Here is a 20,766-nt window from a genome sequence, read left to right as displayed (position 1 = left end):
AGGTAGAGAAAAATCATGGAGTTCGTGTAGACATTGATATCTCATTCGGCAATGATTTAGGGCACGCACCAGGGAGCATCAGAAAGGCTTGTCGTTGCGCAAATAAGCATGAGCAGAACTTCCAATATGAGGGAGCTGTGCAGAATAGGCAAGCTTTCCAATTCGAGTAACTTGTCCACAATTACGTTACATGATAAGGAAACCTTTAGCACTCAAATCGAGTGAAGAAAGTGACGCTGAATTCCTTTGGCAAAAGTGTTATCAAATCAGGTGCACCACAAGTTCGTTATTAGTCCAGCGAAACAACGCTGTTCCTGAAGATGGGGTTATATTCACATAATGTGGCGTGTATTGCTCTTGATGTTAATGATAGAATTAGGTAGAAAATTTTAATAATTGGATTGGAATACCTTATCAGAGGAAACGTATGAAATGCTTATTTTGCTGAGCCCTAGAGGTGCCATACAAAACACGGCTATAGACCAAGTGCTGGAAAATGTGATTAGAATAAATAAGTGCTTGATTGTCCAATGAGGCACAATGGTCTGAATGTTTTTTTTTCGTGTGTTAAACTTTATGCATTTTCACTGTTGCCTCATGTTTGATCCCGTCCCCGGGTCACCGTCCGTTTCGAGTTTGCAAATTCTTCTCGTATCTGCGTGGGTATCACCCCCACAACCCAATTATGTCCAGGGTAGGTGAATTGACCACACTCAAAGTGCCCCTTAATTGGAAAAAAATTGGATTGTCTCAATTTATTTTTTTAAATTAAAAAAAACATGATGCGTTTTTTGTTGGCGCAGCGACCGAAGGGTGCCTTTACTCGGGAGCTATGAATTAATCCTATCACATGACACAACACCTAACTGAGATAACCTGCCCTCTGGTTGGCTCCAGAACTGCAGCTCTGAGAATTATTTTTTCAAACCTTTTATCCAGGCTGCCGGTGCTAATCTTATTTGTTTCCGGTTCATATGTAGATTACAAAAAAACACCTGATTTTTACCGTCTCCAGACCACAGCCTCGCAACATGTCTTCTTGCATACTTTGTCTCCCATTGTGATTCCTGTTAGTTTGCCTTTGACCCCTCTCACTAATGAATTTCTCCCTCACTGTTCCTCATCTCTACAAAACCAATTCTATTTTCATTTGTCCTCAACCGAAGACTTCTTGGTCCGATTCACCATTGCCAGCCTTGATAACAGTTGCACAGATCTAAAGGAAACTGACAGGAGGTCCCATATTTCATACTAAAATGACTGTTCAGCAAACCACTGATCTGAATCGGCAAACAACAAATGCATTTTGCAGTTAAATTAAATTACTGTCATCGACTATTCAAGGGTCCCAGGTTAGATTCCGGCTTGGGTCACTGTTTGTGCGGAGTCTGCACGTTCTCCCCGTGTCTGCGTGGGTTTCCTCCGGGTGCTCCGGTTTCCTCCCACAGTCCAAAGATGTGCAGGTTAGGTGGATTGGCCATGATAAATTGCTCTTAGTGTCCAAAATTGCCCTTAGTGTTGGGTGTGGTTACTGGGTTATGGGGATAGGGTGGAGGTGTTGACCTTGGGTAGGGTGCTCTTTCCAAGAGCCGGTGCAGACTCGATGGGCTGAATGGCCTCCTTCTGCACTGTAAATTATATGAAGTCAAAACTATCCGGTTCAAAAAACATATTTAAGTATACAAGAGAGATCAATATTCAGAAATGCTGGGACTAAAAATAATCCAAGCGAAAATCTTTGGAAAGTATTCAGGTTCCTGTAATTCACTGGTGACTGAATATTAAAAATTCTACATTGTGAGTAGCACCTGCTTATACCCTGAATTGCCACGTCCAAAATGAACTTTACTGTGAAATGAGACTACTTTTTCAATGATTCCTAACAAAATAATTGGCTTCAGAAACCTGAGTTGCACGCTGACGAGATCACCCTCTAGTACGTCTACCTTGCGACAAGAAAAAGACAATTAAGCTAGATTTTGATGTTTCTAAACTACTCTGGTCCCTGTCATTCATTGGAGCTTGAGTGTTCAAGGTATTGCAAGGCGATCAGCACTGCTCTGATATAACAAAAAACAATATATTCTAATAGATACAACAAAATGTGTACGTTACGGATGCTGAAGTCCCAGGTTCCAACAGTTTCTAGAAGCCGTTCCACTTCATGCAAGCCTGCAGCTCATTGGCTAAATGTTCACTCCTTGCCCTTCAGAGTACTTGTTATTCAAACTGAACATAAGGGAAAACACATTTCGCTGCTGGATCCTGCTATCTGAGTGTTAGCGCTGATCCTAAACCTAAGTGACAGAAAATCAATTCGTAAGTCCTTGCGAATGGGAAATCAAATTGCGTTCACATAGCTCTGCGTGAACCATGATGCGCAAAATCCTGTTTGCCACTTGCAGCAGTGTTCAAAGGTGAACTTTAAATTGAATCTGTGCAGACTATTTCAATACAGGCGGTTCCCTCCACAGACCACAACAAGTATGGCAGTTATGGTAAATAAAATTATTTCATATTATTCGTTCTCTTTTTCGTCAAAAATAATAATGATGAATTGTCTAAACTCAGTGTGCATTCTCGATAATTAAATGGAAATCCCATTGATTGGTTGTTACGATTTTCATTGACTTTCAGTTGTGTGTCACACAGTTTATTCCTACAGATATCCGGTATTGTTTAACGGTAACATTGTTGTATTTTCGTAGAGAACAAAACTCGTTAATGTTGTTCAGCTGGTGTAATTGTACTGCTCACTGAAGGTCGATAATCTGTACAGAAAAAAGGGGCTTCATGTTCAATTTCTACGCAGATTGTTTCCTTTCCTAGGTTTCAGGTTATTTTTTTAAAACGTTATATTTAAACGTAACACTGTTACCTTGAAGAAATGCCTGTGCATACTTTATTTAAGATCAATGCAAATAATGAAAGACGGAAGCCGTAAGCTTTTTAATGTAAACATAACGTTAAACATGTTGATTTCTAAATAATTTACCACACAATTTAACATAAATCTGTTTGTTTTATACCAGGCTATTCTCATAAATCTTGCACTCAGGAAACGTATTTCAGTTTCTTATTATCATTTACCTCCTAAAAACATCGCGGGCCGATTGATTATTTGTATAAAAAAAACTTCATTAACGTGCATTAATGGTTGTAGGATCATAGGATCAAAGAAGCATCGAATTTATAGTTCAGAACGAGGCCATTCGGCCATAGCGTCTCCAACTGCCTTTCGAAAGAACACCCTGCTTAAGTCTGGACCGCCACCCTGTCTCGATAACCCAGTAACTGAACCTCACCTTTATGGACACTAAAGGCAATTTAGCATGGCCAATCGACTTAATCTGCACAACTTTGGAATGTGGGAGGAAACTGGAGTACCCGGAGGAACCAACGCAGGCACAGAGAGAACGTGCACACTCCGCAGGTACAGTTACCCAAGCCAGGAATCGAACCTGCTAACCTGGAGCTGTGAAGCAACTTTAGAAACTGAATCAAGCAGTGCCAAATCATAGACGCTCGCCTCTTTGTTGACCCATAACGAGTTTGGCGTGAGTTGGGGTACTTAAACTAGTTACAGTAAATGATAACAAAATATTTTACATTCAGATTGGATAAATAAGGTGACTCTCAATCCCTGAAGTTCCGTATTACGATTAATTTGAGACACATAGAAAAAAAGACAGTGGCAAAAAAAATGCCAACGAATATATACGAAGATCAAAAATGATGGATAAAGTTGGTCGGGTAAGTAAAGGCAGACCTCATTCCTGCGTGAGAGGGACAAAAATATCAGTGAGCACGAGTGAACAGCGTTGGTCACAGAAAGCACAGTTTGGCAGGAGGAGATATCGTTAAATAATCAGTTGGCAACAACCGGTAAGCTATGCTTGAAACGTTTATGAAACCGTATGGAATAGCAGGTTTCAAGAATGGGATTAGAATGCTCATTAAGGATAACGTTGCAGTTCCTTATGCAAAAGAACAAGGCAGAGAGATTGCCTAACTGACATTTACACCGAGCCTGAAGAGGCAAGATGGGACAGATTGTCTGCGGCTTTGCTGAAAAGGGGTGTGGTTCTTCTCTGAGAGATGGTAAGTGCAAAAATAGCGGCAACACGGCGAAAAGGCGGTTAGCACTGCTACCATACAACGTCAGTGATCCGGATGCGATTGCAGCCTTTGATAACTGTGTGGAGTTTTCCCATTTTACCCCGATCTGCGTGGGTTCCCTCCGGGTGCTCCAGTTTCCTCCCAATGTCCAAAGATGTGTAGGTCAGGTGAATTGGCCATGATTAATGCACAGGGTTACAGGCACAGCGCGGGGCAATGGGTCCAGCTGGACTGCTCTTTGAAGCGGCACTGTAGCCTCACAGCGTTAAGGACTCGGGTTTGACACCAAGGTCGGGTGACTGCCTGTGTGGAGTTTGCCCATCCCGTATCAGCCTGGGATGCTTCAGGATGACCCAGTTCCATGCCACAGTCCACAGATGTGTAGGTTAGGCGGATTGGTCATGCTGAATTGCTCCTTATTGTCCATATGTTAGTTGGGTTGAGAGGATAATGAGGAGGAATGGTTCTATGTAGGGTGCTCTCTCGGAGGGTTCGTGCAGACTCGATGGGCGAATGGCCTCCTTTTGCAGTGTAGTTATTCTACAATGCAGGCACCACGTTTACAATGTCTTGGCGTTTGTATTCATTTGTTGGAAACGATGAAAAGGCCATCATATAACTTTAAAGAAAAACAGAATAAGACCATAATACCATAAGACAGAGGAGCGGAAGTAAGGCCATTCGGCCCATCGAGTCCACTCCAACATTCAATCATGGCTGATTTCAACTCCATTTACCCGCTCTGTCTCCATAGCCCTTAATTCCTCGAGAAATCAAGAATTTATCAACTTCTGTCTTAAAGACACGCAACGTCCCGGCCTCCACCGCCCTCTGTGGCAATGGATTCCACAGGCCCACCACTCTCTGGCTGAAGAAATTGCTCTTCATCTCTGTTTTAAAGTGACTCCCTTTTGTTCTAAGGCTGTGCCCACGGGTCCTAGTCTCCCCTGCTAATGGAAACAACTTCCCTACGTCTACCCTATCGAAGCCATTCATTATCTTGTAAGTTTCTATTAGATCTCCCCTCAACCTCCTAAACTCCAATGAATATAATCCCAGGATCCTCAGTCGTTCATTGTATGTTAGGCCTAAAATTCCTGGGATCATCCGTGTGAATCTCCGCTGGACCCGCTCCAGAGCCAGTATGTCCTTCCTGAGGTGTGGGGCCCAAAATTGCTCACAATATTCTAAATGGGGCCTAACTCGTGTTTTATAAATCTTTAGAAGTACAACCCTGCTTTTATATTCCAAGACTCTTGAGATAAATGACAACATTGCATTTCTTTCTTAATTACGGACTCAACCTGCAAGTTTACCTTTAGAGAATGCTGGAATAGGACTTCCAAGTCCCTTTGCACTTCAGCATTATGAATTTTGTCACCGTTTAGAAAATAGTCCATGCGTCTATTCTTTTTTCCAAAGTACAAGACCTCGCACTTGCCCACGTTGAATTTCATCAGCCATTTCTTGGACCACTCTCCTAAACTGTCTAAATCTTTCTGCAGCCTCCACACATCCTCAATACGACTTTCCCCTCCATCTATCTTTGTATCATCGGCAAACTCAGCCACAATGCCCCCAGTCCCGTCATCTAGATCGTTAATATATAAAGAGAACAGCTGTGACCCCAACACTAAAGTCTGCGGGACACCAATCGTCACCGGTTGCCATTCCGAAAAATAACCTTTTATCCCAACTCTCTGCCTTCTGCCTGACAGCTAATCGTCAATCCATGTTAGTACCTTGCCTCGAATACCATGGGCCCTTATTTTACTCAGCAGTCTCCCGTGAGGCACCTTATCAAAGGCCTTTTGATAGTCAAGATAGATAACATCCATTGGCTCTCCTTGGTCTCAGCTATTTATTACCGCTTCAAAGAACTCTAACAGGTTTGTCAGGCACGACCTCCCCTTACTAAATCCATGCTGACTTGTCCTAATCCGACCATGCACTTCCAAAAATGTAGAAATCTCATCCTTAACGATGTATTCTAGAATCTTGCCAACAACCGAGGTTAGGCTAATTGGCTTATACGTTTCCATCTTTTTTCTTCTTCCCTTCTTGAACAAGGGGGTTACAACAGCGAATTTCCAATCCTCTGGGACTTTCCCTGACTCCAGTGACTTTTGAAAGATCATAACTAACGCCTCCACTATTTCTTCAGCTATCTCCTTTAGAACTCTAGGATGTAGCACATCTGGGCCCGGAGATTTATCAATTTTTAGCCCTCTTAGTTTCTCTAGCACTTTCTCCTTTGTGAAGGCTATCATAGTCAACTCTGCCCCCTGACTCTTCTGAATTGTTGGGATATTACTCATGCCTTCTACTGTGAAGACTGACGCAAAGTACTTATTTAGTTCCTCAGCTATTTCCTTGTCTCCCATCACTAGATTACGAGCATCATTTTGGAGCGGCCCAATGTCTACTTTTGCCTCCCGTTTGTTTTTATTGTGTTTAACAAAACTTTTACTATCATTCCTAATGGTACTGGCTAGCCTACCTTCATATTTGATCCTCTATTTCCTTATTTCTCTCTTTGTTATCCTCTGTTTGTTTCTGTAGCCTTCCCAATCTTCTGACTCCCCACTACTCTTTGCCACATTATAGGCTTTCTCTTTCGCTTTGATGCGTTCCCTGACTTCCTTTGTCAGCCATGGCTGCCTAATAACCTTTCTTTTCTTTAGGATCAACCTCTGTACTGTGTCCTCAATTACTCCCAGAAACTCCTGCCATTGCTGTTCTACTGTCTTTCCCACTAGGCTCTGCTCCCAGTCGAATTTCGTCAGTTCCTTCCTCATGACCCTGTAGTTACCTTTATTTAACTGTGACACCTTTACATCTGATTCTACCTTCTTTCTTTCAAATTGCAGACTGAATTCTACCATATTATGATCACTGCCTCCTAAGTGTTCCCTTACTTTAAGAACTTTCATCAAGTCTGGCTCATTACATAACACTAAGTCCAGAATGGCCTGTTCCCTCGTGAGCTCCACCACAAGCTGTACCCAAAAACCCTCCTGTAAACATTCAATGAATTTCCTTTCTTTGGGTCCACTGGCAACATTATTTACCCAGTCCACCTGCATATTGAAGTCTCCCATGATCACTGTGCCCTTGCCTTTCTGACATGCACTTTCTATTTCGTGGTGCATTTTGTGCCCTTGGTCCTGACCACTGTTAGGAGGCCTGTACATAACGCCCATTAATTTTTTTTTGCCTTTGTGGTTCCTCAACTCTGCCTACACAGACTCCATATTATCTGACCCTATGTCGTTTAGTGCTATTGATTTAATTTCATTCCTAATTAACAAGGCAACCCAGCCCCCTCTGCCCACCTGTCTGTCTTTTCGATAGGTTGTGAATCCCTGGATGTTTCAATGCCAGTCCTGAACCCCCTGCAACCACGTCTCTGTGATGCCTACATATCTTCCCCTCACCCAAATCCTCCCTTCAGCAATCTGCGGGGGATTTTCTCTACGTAACATCCTGCTCCCTTCCCCCTTCTCCCACACTCCCCAAAACGTTCCCACGGCACATTACCTTAAAATCGCTGAAGGTGCAGCACTGCCCCTTTAACTGATCACTGCTCGCCATCCAAGGCCCAAAACGTTCCTTTTGGTGACTCAAAATGTTACCAGCGCTTCCTCCAAATTGGTCTACAGGTCTGATACTGCCATTTAAACCTGCTATACATTGGGAAGACGAAACACACATTGGGCGGCCACTTTGTCCAACACTTCACTTGGCCCGCAAGCATGAGACCCAACCTTCCTGTCACTTTCTATTGAAACTCAGCATCTTGCTCTCGTGCCCACATTATCCACCCTCGGCTCACTTAAATGTTCCCCTAAAGTCCAACAGGAACAGGCGAAGTTGTAGCTCTTCTCCTGATTAGCACATCATAGCTCTCAGATTAAACAAAGACCAAATAACAAAACAGCACAGGAACAGGTATTTTTGCCCTCTCCGAGCTCGCGCCAATTACTAGCCTTGTGCTCTGCTCCAATTCACAGAGAGTATGTAGTTTATAATGTTTCTACTTCTCCTTAGCTCTGTAGAATGGCTACACGTGACGGGATTCTCTGGTCGATCAGTAGCTTGGTTCTTCTGGCTTTGTCAAAGGGATTTTCAGTTGAATGCACCCCTCGTCCCCGGGAAACACGAGGCGAGAGTGTGCCGTCGGTGAGACCGGAATATTCCCCTTGCCTGAACAGTCAGTAAATTATCCCCAAAGTCAAGGGCATTCAAATCTTTGACTTCCCTGATATAAAACTGACTGTTCTTCAATTAAGACACAAGGACCACAATTCTTGGAACTGAATCTGATGTCCTAGGGGGGGTATTTGCTGGAGCGGTTGGGGAGTGTTTAAACTAATGTGGCAGTGGGATGGGAACCGATGCAGGAAGTCGGAAGGATGTAAAACAGGTACAGAAACGAAAGGCAGTAAGGGGGAAAGTGTAAGACAGAGACGCCAAAGTCAAAAATCAAAAAGGGCGACAGTACAAGGTACAGTGACTGAGGGGAGCTCAGTGAATAGGCACAGTAATACTAAATGAATGAAACGGGAAGTAAAAACATAAATGGAAAGCGACGCAGCAGGTTGTCACATGAAGATATGGGTTCAACGACAAGGAAAATTAGGAGAAAAGTTAAGAGGCAAAAGAACTTAGGAGAGGTTACTGATCAAGGTGTAACGATTCAAAACAGAGGTATAAAAGACAACAAAGTGTACTTTACCTGAATGCTAGTAGTATTTGGAATAAGGTAAATGAGTTGATGGCGCAAATCATTGTGAATGACTATGATTTAGTGGCCATTACTGAAACATGGTTAAAGGTTGGCCACGGCTGGGAGTTAAATATCCAAGGGTATCAAACTATTCAGAAGGACAGAGTGGTGTCAACAGGGGTGGTACCAGGGGATTGGAGAGTGGCGAATGTCGTGCCCCTGTTCATAAAAGGAAGTAGGGATAACCCTGGGAATTACAGGCCAGTTAGTCTTACTTCGGTGGTAGGCAAAGTAATGGAAAGGGTACTGAAGGATAGGATTTCTGAGCATCTGGAAAGACACTGCTTGATTAGGGATAGTCAGCACGGATTTGTGAGGGGTAGGTCTTGCCTTACAAATCTTATTGAATTCTTTGAGGAGGTGACCAAGCATGTGGATGAAGGTAAAGCAGTGGATGTAGTGTACATGGATTTTAGTAAGGCATTTGATAAAGTTCCCCATGGTAGGCTTATGCAGAAAGTAAGGAGGCATGGTATAGTGGGAAATTTGGCCAGTTGGACAACGAACTGGCTAACCGATAGAAGTCAGAGAGTGGTGGTGGATGGCAAATATTTAGCCTGGACCCCAGTTACCAGTGGCGTACCGCAGGGATCAGTTCAGGGCCCTCTGCTGTTTGTGATTTTCATTAATGACTTGGACGAGGGAGTTGAAGGGTGGGTCAGTAAATTTGCAGACGATACGAAGATTGGTGGAGTTGTGGATAGTAAGGAGGGCTGTTGTCGGCTGCAAAGAGACATAGATAGGATGCAGAGCTGGGCTGAGAAGTGGCAGATGGAGTTTAACCCTGAAAAGTGTGAGGTTGTCCATTTTGGAAGGACAAATATGAATGCGGAATACAGGGTTAACGGTAGAGTTCTTGGCAATGTGGAGTAGCAGATAGATCTTGGGCTCTATGTTCATACATCCTTGAAAGTTGCCACTCAAGTGGATAGAGCTGTGAAGAAGGCCTATGGTGTGCTCGCGTTCATTAACAGAGGGATTGAATTTAAGAGCCGTGAGGTGATGATGCAGCTGTACAAAACTTTGGTAAGGCCACATTTGGAGTACTGTGTACAGTTCTGGTCGCCTCATTTTAGGAAGGATGTGGAAGCTTTGGAAAAGGTGCAAAGAAGATTTACCAGGATGTTGCCTGGAATGGAGAGTAGGTCTTACGAGGAAAGGTTGAGGGTGCTAGGCCTTTTCTCATTAGAGCGGAGAAGGATGAGGGGCGACTTGATAGAGGTTTATAAGATGATCAGGGGAATAGATAGAGTAGACAGTCAGAGACTTTTTCCCCGGGTGGAACAAACCATTACAAGGGGACATAAATTTAAGGTGAAAGGTGGAAGATATAGGAGGGATATCAGAGGTAGGTTCTTTACCCAGAGAGTAGTGGGGGTACTGTCTGTGGAAGTAGTTGAGTCGGAAACATTAGGGACCTTCAAGCAGCTATTGGATAGGTACATGGATTACGGTAAAATGATATAGAGTAGATTTATTTGTTCTTAAGGGCAGCACGGTAGCATTGTGGATAGCACAATTGCTTCACAGCTCCATGGTACCAGGTTCGATTCCGGCTTGGGTCAGTGTCTGTGCGGAGTCTGCACATCCTCCCCGTGTCTGCGTGGGTTTCCTCCGGGTGCTCCGGTTTCCTCCCACAGTCCAAAGATGTGCGGGTTAGGTGAATTGGCCAATGATAAATTGCCCTTAATGTCCAAATTGCCCCTGGTGTTGGGTGGAGGTGTTGAGTTTGGGTAGGGTGCTCTTTCCAAGAGCCGGTGCAGACAAAGGGCCGAATGGCCTCCTTCTGCACTGTAAATTCAATGATAATCTATGATTAATCTAGGACAAACGTTCGGCACAACACCGTGGGCCAAAGGGCCTGTCCGAATTAAATCCGGCACTTAAGTCTGCCTCTAAATTCAACGAGAACATATTTGATCTGATTGTGACCTTAACAGAGCTTTTTTCCCGTGTCCATCAAACTGCTGACTCCCTTATCTGAAATCAGCACTTCCTTTTTCTTTGCGATGCCTCAAAGTTAACTTTCGGTTCAAAATTAGTTTGAAAGGAGAATATTAACTTGAAAGAGAAAATAATGAACTGCTGTAATCCAACGCATAATTTTCAAAAAAAATGGATATTATGCAATTGTGTGAAAATATGGAATCCTAATTGGTTTTTCTGCAGACAATCTTAACGCAGATCTGTTTTTCCTATAGATTGTGATGTTGGTCTCAGCAAATGTTTTAATTTAGCCTGTTTAACGAGTTCAATTGTGCATATTTGATTTGCTTAGCCACTCAGTGAGAAAGTGCTTGGGAGTGCAAACTACATTCTCAACAGCTAAACTACATCCCGTTAATTTTCTTGGCCCAGTTATTATTTTAGCAAATGCGCCAAGATATCAATGGTCTCCATTTTCTTTTCTTGCTCATAATAACCAAAGAGAAATGCATTCCGGATGGATTCTGCCAATTTCAAGCAAAGAATGAACGCAGTGAAGGTTGGATAAATTATTTGCCATTTACATCGATGGATGGAAAATAGGAGCATGACCTCGCCATTCGGCCCTCCAGGCCAGCTCCACCATTAGTTGACGTCATTGCTGATCATCCAAGTCAGCGAGGGCTTATTTAGCAAATTCCCACACAACGGTTTGAATTCTGTCAACGAACGAGATGATTCATATCAAAAAGAGTGGTCAGCTACTGCTTACAATTGGCAGACAAGTGGAAAATCCTTTGCAATTCCCACTGTGCGTTGCTAGAAATAAAAGTAAACAAAAAATTACAATTTTCCTATGAAATATAGGCGTCCAGTGTCTTTGGCCTTGTCTCTTTTTAAAATCATTATTGGGATGTCTGCGTCATTACATTTAATGCCGATTCCCAATTGTTCGTGAAAAGTTAGCAAGTTAGCAGTGGGCTGCCTTCTTGACCCACAAGGGCGACATGTTTTATCAAGGCAGATTACATCAACCTTCTCAAGGGACAATCGGGGAAACTGGAGCGGTACGGCAGCACAATGGATGTCATTATTGCTTCACAGCGCCAGGGACACGGGTTTGATTTCCGCTTGGGTCACTGCCTGTGCGGAGTCTGCATGTTCTCGCCGTGTCTGCGTGGGTTTCCTCCGGGTGCTCCAGTTTCCTGTCACAAGTCCCGAAATTGTTCGGTGAATTGGACATGCTGAATTCTCCCCCAGTGTACCCGAAAAGGCGCCGTAGTATGGCGACTAGGGGATTTTCACAGCAACTTCACTGCATTGTTAGTGTAAGCCTTGTGACACTATTAAAGATTGCTATTATTATGAATGCTGGCCAACTCGCGCACATTATAAAAGAAGGAAGCAGGAAGTGGAAACAGAAGGTTTTAGACTCAGTGTGCATTAAAGATGCTGAATTCCCAAATTGCAACTTTTTTGTGATCCCCTTTCAATTCTTCCAAATCATTTGCACCGCCGACCATTCGCAAACGGTTACAGCTTATCATTTTAAGCTGAATGTCTTGAAAATAGAAAGATATTTCTCAAAATATTTCACTTCTATCTTTCTGTGTCTGAGAGTTAGTATTTACCGCCAAGTTAAGTGACAGAAAAATAGTTCCTGGGCAAATGATATGAATGGGAAATCGAATTGTGATTGCACAGCTGCCCTCAAACCCATAACTTGAAAAATCATGGATATATAATGCAGTACTGTTACGACGCGAATTTTAAATTGTATCTCTGGAGACCATATTAACACAGATTTCTTTCTGCCTCACAGGAAAAGATGACTATTCCAGTTATGGTAGGTTATCTATGCATATTTTCAATTTTCTTGTTATGTATTTCCTTCACCGAAAATATATAATACGACGGTCGAAGTTAAAATCTCGCTCACGCTAATGAAATGCAAATCACCTCGACTGGTTGTTATGCTTTCGTTGGCCAGAACCTGCTGGGTGTGTCAAAGTGGTGGAGATTGCCAATCCATATTGATTTACCGGTACTTACATTCAGAAGTGCTTGTTTCAGAGAATTTGATCATAGAATTTAGAGTGAAGGAGGATGCTAGTAAGCCCATCGAGTCTGAACTGGCCCTTGTAAAGATCAACCCACTTACGCCCACGCAACGACCCTATCCCCGTAACCCTACCTAATCTTTATGGACACTGAACTCAATTTATCATGGCTAATCCACGTAACTTGCTCATCTGTGGACTGTGGGAGATAACCGGAGTAACCAGATAACCGGGGCAGCACGGTAGCATTGTGGATAGCACAATTGCTTCACAGCTCCAGGGTCCCAGATTCGATTCCGGCTTGGGTCACTGGCTGTGCGGAGTCTGCACGTCCTCCCCGTGTGTGCGTGGGTTTCCTCCGGGTGCTCCGGTTTCCTCCCACAGCCCAAAGATGTGCAGGTTAGGTGGATTGGCCGTGATAAATTGCCCTTAGTGTCCAAAATTGCCCTTAGTGTTGGGTGGAGGTGTTGAGTTTGGGTAGGGTGCTCTTTCCAAGAGCCGGTGCAGACTCAAAGGGCCAAATGGCCTCCTTCTGCACTGTAAATTCTATGATCTATGATACAGAACCCCACGCACACACGGGGAGAACGTGCAGACTCCGGTAAAGACAGTGACCCAAGCTGGGAATCGAACCTGGGACTGTGGAGATTTGAAGCAACTGTGCTAAGCACTGCGCAACCACCCTGCCTTCCTGCTACATTGTGAAGTTAGAAGTGCTATTTTTCTCCACTACAAATTCTTTCAGAGTATTTAGGAGTGTAAAACAGGCACAATCATCCGAAGTTGGTGAGTTGATTTGTTTAGTCAAATGATAGCTAGGGCAGCACAATTGTTCACTGCAGTTTTCCACTTCTGAGCATTTGCCACGCAGCCCTTTGCCTGGGAATCTCTGCAAGGGATACTTTAGTGTACCCTCCCAAATAAACAATACATGCAGTAAACTGCTTTTAAAATTGCAGGCTTTTGAATTTTCAATGATCATGGTGGTCCGTCCAAACTGTTGAAAATTCGCTTGCTTTTGGAGCAATCGTTTGCATATTTGCAAGAATCTATTGACCCGGAGGTTGTGCAGATCAACGTAATCAGAACCCGTCCGTATGATGGAGTTCTGTACAGTAGAAAAAGGTGAACATTTGAACAACTTCTGCTGCGTTAGATTAAATGAGAACAACGTTTTTAGTATTTGAATTCAGTAAATAAGCAATTCCTTGTGGTAGTGTTAATAATCAAGGGCACCAAGAGTACGTTTTGGGCTGGTTATCGGCAGCTAATATGGAAAGTAGTGACATCAATATTAGTGATGCGAGCAGACCTCGTGAATTTTAAGAATGGTGTTGGAATAGATTCTTTGGGGAATCATATGGATTTCTACACAAAATATCAGGGCAGATGGTCTCAGCCATATTCTGGACTCACCCACCGAAAGAAACAACATTTCTATTCCATCTTAGCGAGACGCTTTAAGAACGTACTCGCCTCAATCAAACCATCACTTTTCATAAGGCATGCATAAACATGGCCGGCTTGCTCCATATTTATTCATAGGTCAACCCATCCTTTGCATGTTTCCATCGAATAAGCAGTCACTGAATTGCCTCCAACATATTTACATTTCCCTTTCACAAAACTATGCGGATTGTTCCAGATTACAGTGCGTTTCTCCAATTTTCAGGCTGCAACCTCCTTCGTGATTGCCTCTAACCCTTTCTTCACGGACAGGTCTTAAGGTTCCTATTTTCTGTTGCCGTTCATTTTTCTAATAGAGCGTTTACATTTGCTACTTTCCAATCTGGTGGAACCCGTCCAGAAACTAGCGACATCTAAATTAGAAAATTAACAGCAAAGCACGCACCAATGCTTTCACCACCTCTTTTACGAATTTCATCCGCACTAGGTGGGTTGTCAGCCCGCAGCTCCATCATTCACCTGAGGAAGGAGCAGCGCTCCGAAAGCTAGTGACATCGAAACAAACCTGTTGGACTTTAACCTGGTGTTGTAAGACTTCGTACTGTGCTCACCCCAGTCCAACGCCGGCATCTCCATCTCTTTGCTCTGTTACACCTCCCTTGAGATTGCCATTTCAAAAAGTTCTTCTCCCTTCCACCTACTGAATTACATCTCCTGCTGGAAAGTTTTTTGTATCTTCTAACATGAAGACAGAAGCACAATATGTGTTCATTTCACCTACCATTTCCATTTTATCAAGTGTGAACTCCCTATACTTGCTCTAGGTTACTGCCACTCACATATCTTATTAAAAATGCAAAGCCCTGATCATGCCTCCTCACTCACAGGTAATGTGAAACATATTGCTTTTGAAATAATTTCCTCCAAAATTTAACGTGAATCTGCTTTCTTTATCTCAGGTAAACACCACGACTATTACGGTAAGGAAAGCATCCTTCGGTGAAGTTATTGTCATTCACCTATTACAAAACAATCGCAGGGGCCAGGGATTATTTGCTAAGACAAGTCAATAAAATGTTTTCAGGACAACAGGCTTTCTGAATTGAAGCAGGTAGAGAAAAATCATGGAGTTCGTGTAGACATTGATATCTCATTCGGCAATGATTTAGGGCACGCACCAGGGAGCATCAGAAAGGCTTGTCGTTGCGCAAATAAGCATGAGCAGAACTTCCAATATGAGGGAGCTGTGCAGAATAGGCAAGCTTTCCAATTCGAGTAACTTGTCCACAATTACGTTACATGATAAGGAAACCTTTAGCACTCAAATCGAGTGAAGAAAGTGACGCTGAATTCCATTGGCAAAAGTGTTATCAAATCAGGTGCACCACAAGTTCGTTATTAGTCCAGCGAAACAACGCTGTTCCTGAAGATGTGATTATATTCACATAATGTGGAGTGTATTGCTATAGATGTTAATGATAGAATTAGGTACCAAATTTTAATAATTGGGTTGGAATACCTTATCAGAGGAAACGTATGAAATGCTTATTTTGCTGAGCCCTAGAGGTGCCATACAAAACACGGCTATAGACCAAGTGCTGGAAAATGTGATTAGAATAAATAAGTGCTTGATTGTCCAATGAGGCACAATGGTCTGAATGTTCTTTTTTCGTGTGTTAAACTTTATGCATTTTCACTGTTGCCTCATGTTCGATCCCGTCCCCGGGTCACCGTCCGTTTCGAGTTTGCAAATTCTTCTCGTATCTGCGTGGGTATCACCCCCACAACCCAATTATGTCCAGGGTAGGTGAATTGACCACACTCAAAGTGCCCCTTAATTGGAAAAAAATTGGATTGTCTCAATTTATTTTTTTAAATTAAAAAAAATATGATGCGTTTTTTGTTGGCGCAGCGACCGAAGGGTGCCTTTACTCGGGAGCTATGAATTAATCCTATCACATGACACAACACCTAACTGAGATAACCTGCCCTCTGGTTGGCTCCAGAACTGCAGCTCTGAGAATTATTTTTTCAAACCTTTTATCCAGGCTGCCGGTGCTAATCTTATTTGTTTCCGGTTCATATGTAGATTACAAAAAAACACCTGATTTTTACCGTCTCCAGACCACAGCCTCGCAACATGTCTTCTTGCATACTTTGTCTCCCATTGTGATTCCTGTTAGTTTGCCTTTGACCCCTCTCACTAATGAATTTCTCCCTCACTGTTCCTCATCTCTACAAAACCAATTCTATTTTCATTTGTCCTCAACCGAAGACTTCTTGGTCCGATTCACCATTGCCAGCCTTGATAACAGTTGCACAGATCTAAAGGAAACTGACAGGAGGTCCCATATTTCATACTAAAATGACTGTTCAGCAAACCACTGATCTGAATCGGCAAACAACAAATGCATTTTGCAGTTAAATTAAATTACTGTCATCGACTATTCAAGGGTCCCAGGTTAGATTCCGGCTTGGGTCACTGTCTGTGCGGAGTCTGCACGTTCTCCCCGTGTCTGCGTGGGTTTCCTCCGGGTGCTCCGGTTTCCTCCCACAGTCCAAAGATGTGCAGGTTAGGTGGATTGGCCATGATAAATTGCTCTTAGTGTCCAAAATTGCCCTTAGTGTTGAGTGTGGTTACTGGGTTATGGGGATAGGGTGGAGGTGTTGACCTTGGGTAGGGTGCTCTTTCCAAGAGCCGGTGCAGACTCGATGGGCTGAATGGCCTCCTTCTGCACTGTAAATTCTATGAAGTCAAAACTATCCGGTTCAAAAAACATATTTAAGTATACAAGAGAGATCAATATTCAGAAATGCTGGGACTAAAAATAATCCAAGCGAAAATCTTTGGAAAGTATTCAGGTTCCTGTAATTCACTGGTGACTGAATATTAAAAATTCTACATTGTGAGTAGCACCTGCTTATACCCTGAATTGCCACGTCCAAAATGAACTTTACTGTGAAATGAGACTACTTTTTCAATGATTCCTACCAAAATAATTGGCTTCAGAAACCTGAGTTGCACGCTGACGAGATCACCCTCTAGTACGTCTACCTTGCGACAAGAAAAAGACAATTAAGCTAGATTTTGATGTTTCTAAACTACTCTGGTCCCTGTCATTTATTGGAGCTTGAGTGTTCAAGGTATTGCAAGGCAATCAGCACTGCTCTGATATAACAAAAAACAATATATTCTAATAAATACAACAAAATGTGTGCGTTACGGATGCTGAAGTCCCAGGTTCCAACAGTTTCTCGAAGCCGTTCCACTTCGTGCAAGCCTGCGTGCGCTCATTGGCTAAATGTTCACTCCTTGCCCTCCTGAGCTCTTATTATTCAAACTGAACATAAGGGAAAACACATTTCGCTGCTGGATCCTGCTATCTGAGTGTTAGCGCTGATCCGAAACCTAAGTGACAGAAAATCAATTCGTAAGTCCTTGCGAATGGGAAATCAAATTGCGTTCACATAGCTCTGCGTGAACCATGATGCGCAAAATCCTGTTTGCCACTTGCAGCAGTGTTCAAAGGTGAACTTTAAATTGAATCTGTGCAGACTATTTCAATACATGTGGTTCCCTCCACAGGCCGCAACAAGTATGGCAGTTATGGTAAATAATTTATTTCATATTATTCTCTCTATTTTTCGTCAAAAATAATAATGATGAATTGTCTAAACTCAGTGTGCATTCTCGATAATTAAATGCAAATCCCATTGATTGGTTATTACGATTTTCATTGACTTTTAGTTGTGTGTCACACAGTTTATTCCTACAGATGCTCTGTGTTGTTTAACGGTAAAATTGTCGCATTTTCGAGACGACAATACTCGTTAACGTTGTTCAGCTGGTGTAATTGTACTGCTCACTGAAGGTCGATAATCTGTACAGAAATAGGGGCTTCATGTTCAATTTCTACCCAGATTGTTTCCTTTCCTAGGTTTCAGGTTCTTCTTTTAAAACGTTATATTTAAACGTAACACTGTTACCTTGAAGTGATGCCTTTGCATGCTTTATTGAAGATCAATGTTAATAATGAAAGACGGAAGCCGTAAGCGAGCTTTTAAATGTAAACATAACGTTAAACAGGTTATCATAGAATTTACAGTGCAGAAGGAGGCCATTCGGCCCATCGAGTCTGCACCAGCTCTTGGGAAGAGCACCTTCCCCAAGGTCAACACCTCCACCCTATCCCCATAACCCAGTAACCCCAGCCAACACGAAGGGCAATTTTGGACACTAAGGGCAATTTATCACGGCCAATCCACCCTAACCTGCACATCTTTGGACTGTGGGAGGAAACCGGAGCACCCGGAGGAAACCCACGCACACACGGCGAGAACGTGCAGACTCCGCACAGACAGTGACCCAAGCCGGAATCGAACCTGGGACGCTGGAACGGTGAAGCAATTGTGCTATCCACAATGCTACCGTGCTGCTCATTTAGAAAATCAACATTAGAAATGTTGATTTCTAAATAATTTACCACACCATTTAACATAAATCTGTTTGTTTTATACCAGACTACTCTCATAAATCTTGCCCTCAGGAAAAGTATTTCAGTTTATTATTATCATTTACCACCTAAAAACATTTGCGGACCGAATGACTATATATTTTTAAAAGTTAATTAACTTGCACTAATGATTGTAGGATCATAGGATCATAGATGCATCGAATTTATAGTTCAGAACGTGGCCATTCGACCATAGCGTTCCCAACTGCCTTTGGAAAGAACACCCTGCTTAAGTCTAGAGCTCCACCCTGTCCCGGTAACCCAGTAACCAAACCTAACCTTTCTGGACACTAAAGGCAATTTAGCATGGCTAATCGACTTAATCTGCACCACTTTGGAATGTGGGAGGCAACTGGGGTACGCGGAGGAAAGCAACGCAGGCACAGAGAGAACGTGCACACTCCGCAGATACAGTCACCCAAGGAAGGAATCGTTTATGAAACCGTATGCAATAGTCGGTTTCAAGAGTGGGATTAGAATGCTCATGAAGGATAACTTTGCAGTTCCATACGCAAAAAGAGCAAGGCAGAGAGATTGGCGAACTGACACTTTCATCGAGCCTGAAGAGGCAAGATGGGCCAGGTTGTCTGCACCTGCTGAAAAGGGGTGTGGTTCTTCTCTGAGAGATGGTAAGTTCAAAAATAGGGGCAATATGGTGGAAACGTGGTTAGCACTGCTACCTTACAGCGTCCGTGATCCGGATGCGATTGCAGCCTTGGATAACTGTGTGGAGTTTTCACATTTTGCCCCGATCTACGTGGGTTCCCTCTGGGTGCTCCAGTTTCCTCCTAATGTCCAAAGATATGTCGGTTAGGTGAATTGGCCATGATTAAAGAACGGCGTTGCGGGCATGGCGCGGGGAATGGGTCCAGAGACTGCTCTTTGAAGCGGCACTGTAGCCACACAGCACTAAGGACTCGGGTTTGACACCGAGGTCGGGTGACTGCCTGTGTGAGGTTTGCACCTACTTCCCGTATCAGCCTGGGATTCCTCCGGGTGTCCCAGTAACCTTCCACAGTCCACAGATGTGTAGGTTAGGCGGCTTGGCCATGCTGAATTGCTCGTTATTGTCCATATCTTACTTGGGTTTAGGGGACAAGGAGGAGGAATGGTTCTAAGTAGGGTGCTCTTTCGGAGGGTTCGTGCAGACTCGATGGACGAATGGCCTCATTTTGCAGTGAAGTGATTCTACAATGCTGACAGCAGTTTTACAATGTCTTGGCGTTTGTATCCCTTTGATGGAAACGATGAATAGGCCATCATATAACTTCAAATAGAAGCAGAATACTAAGGATATTGGAAAACCCAAGCAGGTCTGCTGGGATTCTGCGGTTATCCATTCGAGCGTTTCTTGGCTGCTCACCACGCCACCGCAAAACCCACTGGCGGGGGTGCGTTGCCGGTAGAGAATCCCAAGGAATGGAGAATTTCAGCCAGCTCTTTGGACAGAACAGAATTAACGTTACGATTCCCATTTCCCGCCGAGAGCGCACCGCCTCCCGCGGGTTACCCAGCTGCGTTGGGCGGCTTCAATGAGAACGGGGATCGTAGAACCCAACCCAACGATTCGACTCCACATGAAGCCTTTTCTGAAGCCCCTCCCGCGACCATTCTCCCTCACCACCAATGAAAAGTGGCATCCGTGTGTACCATCTAGAAGATGCATTGCAGGAACACCAGGCTCCTTCATCAGCACCTTCGAAACCTACGACCCACACCATCTTGGAGGACCAGATTCGCAGACAAATGGGAAGTTTCCCATGGGGGGGGGGGGGGTGGGGGGGGGGTCACACACGATTCTAACTTGAAAACATATTGCCGCACTTTCAATGTCATTGAGTCAAAATCCTTGAACTCCCTCCCTGACAAGCACTCATACTACGGGGACTGCGGTGGTTCAAGAAGGTAGCTCACCACCATTTCTCAGGGGTAATTAGAATCGGCCAATAAA

The sequence above is a fragment of the Scyliorhinus torazame genome, chromosome 31 (assembly GCF_047496885.1).
Source record: "Scyliorhinus torazame isolate Kashiwa2021f chromosome 31, sScyTor2.1, whole genome shotgun sequence".
Classification (NCBI taxonomy): domain Eukaryota; kingdom Metazoa; phylum Chordata; class Chondrichthyes; order Carcharhiniformes; family Scyliorhinidae; genus Scyliorhinus; species Scyliorhinus torazame.
Note: the sequence above shows the minus strand (reverse complement) of the source record.